Raw genomic sequence first — 12,349 nt, 5'->3', positions numbered from 1 at the left:
CCGCGGGTCATGCCAGTAGCTCCACTCCATGCAAAACTCATGCACAAGTTGCTAAATCTATGGGCCATACCTACACATACTTATTACCTTATGACCTCACCGTAGACTGACACGACACTGTTAGAGGTTTTTCTTCATCTAGATAATACATATTGCGCGCAGGAACGTCTGTGTCTCTGTTAGGGATAAGAACAATTTATATCTCTAATATCAACAGGGTCGACCAAGAAAACCATGCACCAGTGTGTGAGCACGCGATACAATGTAAGAGGTAAGTCCGTCAGGTGAGTACGTGGCCGCTCTTTTAGAACAGTAGCCAATTAATTGGAGCCGTTGTATCTGTTTCAGTAGCTAGTACTTATTCCTCTGATTTATTACAAAGCAATTAACAGCGATTATATAGCCAGTTAATGGACTCCAACTGACAGCTATAACATCCTCTTTAGATGAACTTGTAATGTAATAAAGCGCGTCAGTGCTGTCCTCTAAATTCTGTTTTAATGTCTGACTTACGTGACCTGTCAGTTCCTTATAACGAATCCTTAATAGCTTAGCCAACGTGCATTGGTCTGGTTCGCCTTTAACTGTCCCTTAAAAATCCTACTTCTAATGTCATTAAAGTACATTTTAGTGTTTGTGTACATTTTACTGTGTGTTTGTAAGTGGCATGCAGTTGGTGGATTTTGATGTTTGTATTAGCATACTTATTCATTTTGAATAGTAACCTAGAATAGCATGGAAACTGCGCAGTTTATTGCGCTCTCAGATCTGCGCAGTTCTATTACTAGGAAGCGTTTTGTTTATAACTGATGCAGATGTTCAAAAACTGATGAGAAGCTTTCCAAATAGTAACAGTCATGCAAGGTTCCTCAGTGTGTATGATCTGTGTGTTCGAGTCCAGTTGGTGCAAGTGTAGCAGCTTCATATAAATATTGTCGATAAATCTGTTGCCCGCGGCGATCAGTAACCGATATCGATAGCGCACACATGCCGCGCACACCCACCCCGGCCCGGTCCAACTGCACAAATGACACGCTTCATTTAATTCTGCTTTCAATGTTTCTATAACTGTAGACATTGTTGAAATAGACCCTATAATAAATTGCTTATTCAAGAGTTAAAATTAAGGAATTCATGTTCACCTCGCAAGCGGGCTACCGAAGATTATGTTGTGTTCAGAAAAAAGTTACAAACATCAGACAGCACAGAAGCAGTCTCGCTATGTAATTATGTGAAGTTTAAAAAAGCAATTACTGCAAAACGCTCGGTGAGCACTTACATGAGCGCAAAACAAACACGTGAGCTCTCGGCGACTGACAGCGTTTAAATGAGCGTGAATTTGCGTAAACAGTGGTGCGCCTGCGCCGGCCGCGCCTGCGCCGCTCGCGTGCTCGACCACCGGCACTCCAGTTACAAGGATACCGTGCAAGAAAAAAATTAACTACATGCTGAACTTACCGAAACACCACTGTAACAAACAAGTTACTCTTATTAATATAGGTATGGTATAATTGTAATTGCCTTCTTACTGTGCAGCTATGATACTTAATGCAAAAATCTGTCGTCAGCTAATAGGCGAAAATTTATAAAAGAGAGGAAACATTATCCAATCAGTATCTCAGACACATGTAGTTCTAGTTAGAAGAAACCTCACTCCGCACTCCCGTTAATAAGTAGCTTATATGTCACGGGTCGAAGAAGTGACTCCTTAAACAGATGATAGCCAGCAGTTGTACATTAAGCGTCGGCGCACATGAAGCTTAAGCAGGAACTTCATTAGTTTTGTGTCGCACGTAATTAATATAATGCCTGGAAGTAGCGTGGTGCACTAATGGCCGCCGTTGAAACCGATACGGCGTTTTTGTCGGCGATAAGGTGCGCAATCACCTGCGCACACGCATCTGCCGGTGACACGGCTACGGCTACTAACAAAAGTAGTATAAATCAAAATGTTTGTCACTGATTAATTAATTAGATCTGAATGTGGAAACTTAGTTATAAGGAGAAACATAGCAAAATTCAAATAGAACACCATCATACCCATTAGGTAGTGAATAGAAGCCATCTATAGAGGTTTTAAAAAATATAAATGAAGTAGGTATACTATTTTTGGTACTTCACTTGTGAAGTGATTAATAAGATCGAAGATAGTGCAAGAGCGCAAGAAATTTTCACGATGTCACTGTGGCGATGCCAGTGGTGGTGAACGACGTGCGGCAGGATGCGCACGCGCAGCGGGTGGAGTGCAGCGGTGGGGGGCGGCGCTCAGCCAGGCGGACCGGGAGGGGGGGAGGAGAGGAGGCAAGACCGCACGCTACCAGCTATTTTTAACCCACCAATGACGACGACGAGGAAGCGACGCCGTCGATGAAGTCGACCACAAAGCTCTCACACTAGTGGAAAATGTGACAGACGCAGTCGTGCTCACTGGTAGAAAGTAAAGTTTAGTTTTTAAGTTACTTGATAGGCACGGTCACCGGTCTACGTCTATATGACATCGTAAAGTTGCCATAACAGCTAAAAGGCGGTGCCGAACAACAAAGAACGCGTGAAGAGGATCCAACCGGAAACTATAGTAGATATTATCGCTTCGCTTATGATATTTTTAGTGTCGCATCATTAACATGAAAGAAAGGTTAAAAATTATCACAAAAAATGTTAAGATAAAGGCACAAAAGAGTTTTTTTAAAGCAACAATTTGCAAACAATAGAAATCGATTACCTTCTCTCGGCCATAAAAAGATAAAAATACGCCCGAAAACAAAAAGCGAGCGCTCAGGAATCTATTCGAGGACCATCAATCGGTCCCGGGCAGAACAAATAAAACATTAGCCGTGTCAAAAGCCAACAAACTATAAACCCTCGCCGAGGAGTCGTATTAATTTGACATATACCGCTCATCCGAACTAACAGCAGGTGTTCCTAAATTGTCTATGATAAATATACGCCATCAATATGGCGGAGCGACGGACACCCTTTCATGCTTCGATATAAAACCGTAATTGTGGTCACGCCGCTCTCCGGAACACTTATTAGCTGGCCAGGTACACCAAACACTTTATGTCCTCGAAGAAGATTCCTCTCAAACGATTAACAAACGATAAATTCGGGCGTGCCATTCCCGCACCAGTCCTCTTAGAGATTTGCATAAAACAATATCTTATTGCAGATAAATTAACTATAATGACCTTAAATACGATTTACGAGATATTTTAATGATTAGCCCGAATTGGTAATAGTTGTCTATTCGTTCAGCAAAGGCTCGTTATGAAAAAACGTGTGACTGGTAATCCTGATATAGTTGACAGTTATGCCAGCTACAAGATTATGATTCCAAATGAAGCTCTTTATACTATAAGGCAACTGATAAAACTCTAAATGTACGATAATTCGGTGCGGAATCGCAGCTCGCCGACTGTGTTACGAAATAAAATTTTACTTAAACTCGTTTTGATATCGGAGTCCTTAATTGGCTTTAGAAATGTGATGCTTTAGCGGCGAGCGATTCGTGATTGATAAAAGTCACATAACGCGGTGCGTCAGCGGCGGACAGGCGACAGCCGGACAGCCTGATGAAGCTATCGGCTGATACCGCGCCGATGCCTACATTAGTGCAGGCAAATTAACGCCAGATAACTGCTCCTTCAAGCACTGAGCTGTTTCATATCTGCGGCACACTTTGTGCCTCTGATACACGCAACGTAACACCAACTGGCTGTTAAGAGGCAACATCTCGCGCGTCTAGTGCTTCGAATTGACGAAATTATAAAGAAGACGTTGGCGTAATCACGTCTAAGCCGACAACATGTCGGTGATCAAGGACGCCACAGCTGTTTGCACAATCTGAAACATGTTTCGCTTGACCTGGAAATCGAACCTGATACAAATAGATAGTACCTATGTCGATATTAACGGTGGGTATCATTCTAACAGAACTCAAACGTGGAAACAATATTTAAAGTATACAAGCGGTTGTATGTTAACAAAATAAATGTTGGTAAACTGAGTGCAGTTAGATCGCAGCGTCGCCGTAACTCACGCGCATATTCGTGCTGCGGTTAATGTTTCAGTTTGTGGCCATATTTTAAGTGCTATACACATAATAATTTATGTCAACGAGATTCTTAATCCGCGGCAATAAAGTGGCAGACTAAATAATTTGGGTGTTGTCGACAAACGTCGTAAGTGCAGGTGCGTGGTGCGCGCGCGCGACGTTTCGTGCCGCGGCCGCGTCGCGCAGACCCATAGATCCCACGCGCTGTGAGCCCGCGCCAAACTGGTCGATCGACTCTTGCGCAACTCGGAGACTACAGTTGGTTTCCAATTTTATGTTGACCGGTTTCAAAGTTGTCTTAGCCTTCTAATTTCGGCTCGTTTAGATTGGAAAATACGTCGACAAAGATACGAAATGAAACTCAGGCTGGTGAGATCGCAGCCATGTTTTCACTCACGTACCGCGCGCCCGCATTAAGATTCCTACCGATCATTGTCTGTCGCTGATGTTAAGTCATTAATTAAACACCTTATGGCATCGAAAGTAACTTCTAACTTTCGCATAAACATGTCTGTTTAACTACTGGTTAGAAGTCTCACTGTGCGTTAGGGTATTGCTTGCTGACGTCACATCCTTTTCTAAAGTCCCTCATTTGTTTACGCAAACATAAAATACGTAAACCAATATTGGCATAATGACCATATTCTTAATAGTTCGATGTGCAAGACTTCGGCTTATTTATTATGTGACTAGAGATGGTGAGGACGAAGGTTAAGTTACAGTTATAATCAAGTCAAGCCAAATCTGATACGATATAAATTGATCTTCCTAGTCCTGAAGTACAGAAATATGAAGTTAACGGTGTAGTAACAAATCGGAGATGACTGCGGCTTGCATGTCGGTGTCGCGTCATGTCGCGCGACGTCGCGTGTCGCGGGCGGCGCGGGGCGGCGCGGCGCGGTGCATCCCACGCGTGCCCTGTACAAATACTGTCGGCGGGAGTCCGCGCACAAATCAACGCGCTCGGACGTGCGCGCTCCGGACCCCCGGTGGCACGCACCACCAGGGCTGCCTAACCAAAGCTGGTAATGCTCTGCATTTCTTTGCTTAACTCATTTTACACAATCAGCAATCAATACGAATTTTGCTAAGTCTATTTGTTCATTCTAATTTTCGGAAACTTGTATAGATTTCAAAACTTCAAAGATTAAACCCCGTTCTCCTGCCCTTCTCAGTTTAAAATTTAGCCCCAATATATTTTCACTTTGTGAGTGAAAAGTGTTGCAATAAGACGTTTGATTTTCCGCAGAGTGCGTGTCTGGAGCGAGCTAGTGGTGGGGTCAGCCCTGCAGCGACCCCCCGGCGCGGCGACAGCGCCAACATCTCTCACCTCCGGGCCCCGTAATGAACAATATAAATGTGGCATTTGGCGGCCGCGAGCCCCGCCGTGCCGACACCCTGCGCAACACTCCTCCACGCACAGGTATACCCGCGCTCGCTATCAATACCTAATGCTAGATACCAGCCATGATTTACAGCCTTGTATTCGCTACTGAATCTATAAACTCATAATTTAACTCCAGCGCAATAAATAAACGTTTAAGTGCAGGCAATCTGTCGAATCCATCTCAGGATTGTGGATAATAAAACTGTTGACGATTTGTTGAAGTCCAGGTGGCGTCCGCCGTGTGAAACGATTCACTTCTATTGCACTTCTTGGAATCGAATAGGTATCATATTATTTGAGTTTGACAAAATTTACAACGATGAGTTTTATAGAAATCGTATAGTCGAGATAGACGGAAACGTACGTAATTATCTTGACCCACATAAACGATTTCACATTAATCTCCAAACGATCGAGGAACAAATACCATTAAAGAGACAGTTTAAACTATAACATTTTGTAAACATTTAAAATTTAAAATTTCGTCGCTTATTACGAAAATTGTCCTTTAAAAAGTGGATCCCTCGAAGGGATGTGACAGGACTATTATATTATTAGGATCGTTTTTAGTAATGATAGGGCCGGTGTACGCGACCTCAGATCGCCGGGAGGGACTAATCGCGCTCCGGCACAAAAAACTTTGGGCACTTCATTATAGCTATACGTGTGCATTATTAAAAGGCCGCTCGGGACGACGGCCTGCAGACAGTTGATTTTGCATTCCTTTACGGTGAGTGGAGCGGACGCGGGGAACTTTGACAGCGCCGAGGACGATATAGGACAGGAACCAATTAACCAACCAGTTTCAAAAATAAATAAATCTCAACAGCAATAAGAGGAAACCGAGCGAACGGAAATCTGAAAACGTCGCTGGAGCCACACCGACAAAGCTGCAAGAACAGCAGAACACAAATCTAAAGATAAACAGACAATAGTAGCGACAAAAAACGACGTCCAACCCCGGACTCAGTGGAATTTGGAAACGAAATTCGCGGATCGCATTTTGCGAATACTCTCGCGTGTTACTGCATTATTATTTAAGTTGGGCCTTTTAAAAAATGGTTGAGATGGTCGGCGGGTGGTTTTTTTGGAGGCGCGTGCGCGCAGCATAATTGGCGCGCCGGACGCGCGGGAGCGAGCGCTTCTTGCGAACCGGACCGAGTTGCCGTTTGATAACCGTCGCCTGTCTAACGGAACTACGCCGCACTATTGCTGACAACATTATATTTTCTTTCAACTATTGAACTAATCTTACAGGAAACCAAGAGCACTCAGAGACAGTCCGCTGTCCAAATGTGGACATTTATGGTCAGTTTGTCACCATAGGAGGAACATTACAACACAGCGTGTAGGAGTCCTGATAATTGACAAACATATAAACAAAGTTTTAATGAAAATAAAAAACTGTCTGTTTTTTCATCGATCCCAGGCCATGAATGAAACTCAATGTCTGCAAAGTCTCTTTGTAATGCATTTTTAATTTGGTCTTTATGTATTTTGAATATACTGCTACTACAACCTCTAAAGCTTGAACTGAATGACGCAATATAAATAAAGAAACAATAACAGCAGCTAAAATGAATACGAAAGACATCCCGAGGTGCAGGCCTGGTGCAGGTAAGAAAAGGGGTACGCGAGACCCTTAAAACAAAAATTGGTCGAGTGTTGCTCCGAGCGATGGTTGACCGACGAAACGTTTCGTTCCTTTTACACTACACAAAAAGTAATTTAGAGCATGATGACGGGACCCAATATGATATCAGGAATCCCGTTGCGTAGCCCGCGGTGCTCGGCCAAATGTGGTAGAGGTGAGCTCTGCAGCGAGATGATATCGTGGTTTTTGTCGCGGCACTAACGACGCCAGTGCGGACTGCTGACATAGCTGACCCCACAGCGCGGCCGCGTCACCCGCTCGTGTCCGTCAAACGTCATTCCTCTCGCTAACACAATGGAATAGACTTTGCAAAAATGGGTACGCGTGTCGCAGCCCCGACAGACCCAACAATGGATCCAAAAAACAAACAATCCGAATAGAAATCGAAAACAGAGCTTCTTGCCGATGCGACAAAACGGGATTTTGGAAATCCGGTTTTAATTTTGTTTAGTTGTGTTGGGTGTACCTCCGGCGCACCATTGTCGACATGTCACTAGTTTGGGGACACGATAATGCCAATCGAATGAGGACGTCTTCAAAAAACTATTTGTTAAGCGCTGGATGTAACGGGCGGCTGTCGATAGATGCGTATTCACCTTCAGGACAAAATTAATGAAAACAGCGTGGCGTACCTAAGTACCTACTTATAAATCGAATTATTCTAATCTGCTCGTCAGTGTGACCATGTCTGAAATCACTCAATGTTAGGTGTTTAATTTATTATTGTGGTGCATTCGGGTCAAAAGGGACTAATTGTGTACAAAACAATCTTGTTTTAGACTTAATACCTACATTATGCAATCTCTGAATCAGTAGTAAAGTTCTTAATAATAAAAGTCAAAGCAATAATTTATTTGTTTATTTATATTATAATGAATGCGGAAGTCACTTTAAATGTCGAATCTATATTAGTCTGAATGACTATTCCAACATACATAGTTGTCATGCTTGTAAACCTTTTTTTTGAGATAGCTAATGATGCAAATATACCTTAGATGTAGATAAGCAGAGGAGGAGTTTTGTGGAGGAGCATGATTACTTACTGTTTTGTCTGCCGCAAAAGTACGGCGAGTGGTTTATAAACATATAGAGAATATTTTTTGCACGTTGTTCCCCGTAGCTCGTAGTACACAAAGCGGGTCGCAGGGCAGAGGTGACGATGTCACCCGTGCCGGCCGACACAACACACATACACCACCATTGTGTTCAAAATATTCCTTTAAAAAGCAAAAAATTACGCGCGAAATTATTGTAAAAAATAAGCAAAAGCGTGATAAGTATTTTCATCGTGATTACACAATATATTTTTTAGGTACATACCTAGGTACGTATTTCAAGTTACCCTTTGACCTGTCTGGCTCGAGATTGTCCACTGAGCTTTAACAAATTCTTAGTACACTTGCCTTCAGAGTATTATCTTCTATATCATTCACCAGGGTTCAAAGTAGTCTGCAGGCCGGAGACGTACTGCGTCACTATTGTACCTAAAAAGTACGAGAAATACAAAAAATTGCTAACAAAAGCATTCACTTATACATAGACTTATTGAATGACGAAGTGACCGCTCAGTACCGACCGTTTAATGATGAATATGTATCACGAAAAACAGTACCTACGTACTAAACGTGTCAATTCAAACAAAGAAAAGAGGTTTGAAAATAAATATAAACGGATACCTATTTATTGTTGAAAAAAACACCAACTTCTTCACTCTATACTTTTCATTCATACATACATCTGATTAGAAGCTATGGTAGATACTATGATATGAGAGATGACTTCAATAATAACTAAACATTTTGGATTCACCGACAATTCTACTTACCTAAATCCAAATTAAAGAAGAAAGTTGTTTTCAAGATTAAAATTCTCATTTTCAAGTTCAAGTCAGTTTCAGTTTCAAGTCTTCACAACACTATCCGTATATACCATGCAGGATGGCAGTCATAGTGTGGCGTGGTGCAGTCAGTACAGTCCAGGCAGTGCGCAACAATAGCGCGCAGAGGTGGAGGCCGCGAGCGCTTGCGCCACCGACGCGATTGTCCACTACACGATCCTTCACCTTCAGCTAGCACATGCTCCACTTCTTGCTACTGTTTTCATAATAACCAACAATTGCCTTCAGTTCCACTTGAGAATCAAGTAACTTTTGAACATTTCTCACACAGTAGGTACTGACAAAATCATCATAAAACCAAGTCACAACTAACAAAAACCAGGATTTTTAATGTGACCTTTTTTTGCATTGCGGTTTCAATAAAATATTTCTGTTTAAAAAAAGTTACAATCGTCGGTCGTTACAATAACGCAGGAAGACAAAGCAAAGCATAAATACTTACAACAAAAAAATACAAAAATCATCAGTCACTACAAAAAATAATCATTGTCGAAAGGTGAGAAAATCCGCTAATTAACACTAGGCAGCACCGCCCTCCAGGCCGCGATTGTTCCGACACCACCCATTGTGGACCCAGCTTTTATCAAAGTATAATTAGCTTTTGTTCAGGTGTATTATTTTTTTAGTAAAATCCTCGATCGAAGTCCCCATTCACTTGCAAATAGGGAAGCTCGTGTTTACGTGTCGATGAACAGTAATTATCGGCGAGGAAAGTTTTTGCAACCACAATTTGTCTCCCTCGAGAAAAATCCAGTCACGTTTTGTAATTGGGTTTCCTTCTCCGTCACTAGCAGCTGTAGAGCTGACTCTCGCAGACCAAGTCACAGCACATCCTGAGTGTCCCTGAGCGCGCGTGCCGGCTCCTAACGTTTGCATAATTAATTTGTAAGAGTGACGAGATCCCGCTCTTCTATTGCGGCGCCGGCGCATGCGACGCTCAGGTGCATAAGCTTTATTTGTATTTTTTGCTACAACTTCCCCTTTGCATAAATTAACATTTTCGCAATTGTCCCCGAACGAAAGGATTTCTTCTGACCTGCCATTGTCATATACCTACATAGAGGTCAATATCAATTTTGCAAATAATAGAATGATCATTTCATTAGTTCCTTCGATTTTAAAACTTCTTTCTTTCTTAAGATCATACAAGTCCACGGGATCTTACGTAATTATTTTTATTTGTCGAACTATAGTTCGGCCATTCAGAGAATGCGTTCCTGACACGTCGCGATTGAACTGACGACGTAACTACATTCATTGATTATTGATATAATAATGTTGTTTTAATGCTCCTCAATTGTTAAAACGGTAAACAACCAGCAAAAATATTTTTATCGTAACTGCAACGCCATTGCAAAGTTACGTCGTCAGTTCAATCGCGACGTGTCAGGAACGCATTCTCTGAATGGCCGAACTATAGTTACAGATCACCGAGCGCTTTGTTATCTATTGCAATCATCTCCACATGGATTTACCTTTAACCTAAAATGAACTTTAGTGCAACTGCATTAAGTTCAGATTAAACCTTTTCGACATCATCCTGAGTATCTTCAATTCCATTTTTCGATAGTGCAATAATAAACAGTAAGGAAAAGAGTGTTAAGGTTGTTTTTTGTTCGACAGGTTGGGCGTGGTGTCACCTGGTCGCCAGGGGTCGGCAGCTGGTCCATTGTGGGGCTCATCACTTGACTCGCGCGAAAGGGATGCGTCGCCATGTGAACCGCTAACGGAATCCTGGGAATGCTCCCGCGCAGATAATGCGCAACACAACTAGTATTGTACTACACAATAGTAATGCGATATACTGCGCTTGTTTTCAACTCTGTACCACATTTTATTACCCCGTTATAATAACACGATATGGAAATATTTATACCCATACTAATTTATGTCTTTCCTATAGTCTAAGTAGCCAACCTGCTACAAATTGAGTGATTGCGCTCTTTTCACTCTCTTCACTGCAATAGTATTTTTAATATAAGGTGAATGACGGCTTGATCTGTGTGATGAATACCTCGAATGTTGGTGTCACTGATACCTGCGGAACATCAACTATTATAATTGTTGGCATGTAAATGATTGTGCGAGTGAATAGTCCTGAATGTTTGCGGGGATACAGTAGTAACGCTCCCTGCCGGCATATGCTAATGCGTACATCGTGGACACTCTCGGAAGAATACTCTACTTAATGGGAAAATAAATTAGAATAAAAAAGAACGACTACAAAAAGCAACACGAGTGTCCGTTTGGTGCGCGTTGTTGCCGATTTTCTAATATATCACAAACATTAATATGGTCGCGACCGGTTCTCGTGAGATCCGTTAGTGGTTTTATGTAAATTATTTAGTTTATGGCGTGCCTCCTAGTTTACATTCGAATGCTTTAACTTAAAAACATACTAATGTGAGCGCGAGAAATCGATCTCGTACTTACGATAATGTGAAATATTAGAACCAAATAATAGAAAGTATAATTTATCGCACATTATAAAATAAATATTAGAGGAATAACCAATCTCAGCAATAGCATCTACTGATAGGGTGATGACAATCATTTGCTGATAGATATCCCATGTTAGCCAGTTTGCTAACTAGCTGCGAGGAATGTAGGCGAGGTGGCCACAACATACTTGAAAGATAACAATTCGTGGGAAACTTTATAGAATAAATAGTTGATTTGGATGTCGTTACATGTAAAACTTGACATTTCAATAGCGAAGATGTTTGTAATGAAAAGAATTCGATTCTATGCACCGCGCGGAGGGCGCGTTAGACCGCGGCTAGGGAAACGTTACACAAACTAGTTTGAGAGTAAACGGACATCACATAGAGACACATTGTCCAGATTAATGCACAAAACCGGATGCTGCGTCTCCCGGGCATCGATGAAACGGTCCCGCGCACTATGAACCCGCGCGACTACTTCCCGCGGCCTCTAGCGCTGACCACCCTTTCATCGCGAGCTCGTCATTCATCTCGCCGGATGAAAGGACTGCGTATAGTCAGCTGATAGCGAGTACCCGCTCGACCACACTAACGGTCCGTCTTTGATCAATTATCAGATCGACTAGTCCTACTCCCTAACCGCTTCGTCTAACGAATTTTCGATTCACTCTCATAGAAATGGAAAGCTAACCAGTTTTTTATATGTATTTCAATAAGGCATGAGTGTTCTCGTTTGGAGATGCGCAGGTTATAAACGTTTAGGAATATCCGTTGTAACTGGAGATACAATGGCTTCGGGAGAAATCGTCGGAGGATGCGCGACACACAGGGCTGAGATAATATCGTGTTTCGTGAACTCTGCGCCGATGTCTAATTTCCAATACAATGGGTGCTGTAAAAAACTGGCCTAAAA

The 12,349-nt window shown here is 42.2% G+C and overlaps 1 pseudogene; it reads left to right on the top strand.

Moving 5' to 3' along the window:
- The first annotated feature begins 1,349 nt into the window (after nt 1-1,349).
- LOC124630793 lies at nt 1,350-10,861 on the top strand (annotated as a pseudogene).
- Nucleotides 10,862-12,349: the final 1,488 nt, after the last annotated feature.

This window comes from Helicoverpa zea, chromosome 5 (assembly GCF_022581195.2).
Source record: "Helicoverpa zea isolate HzStark_Cry1AcR chromosome 5, ilHelZeax1.1, whole genome shotgun sequence".
NCBI lineage: Eukaryota > Metazoa > Arthropoda > Insecta > Lepidoptera > Noctuidae > Helicoverpa > Helicoverpa zea.
This window is presented reverse-complemented; position numbering and strand designations above follow the sequence as displayed.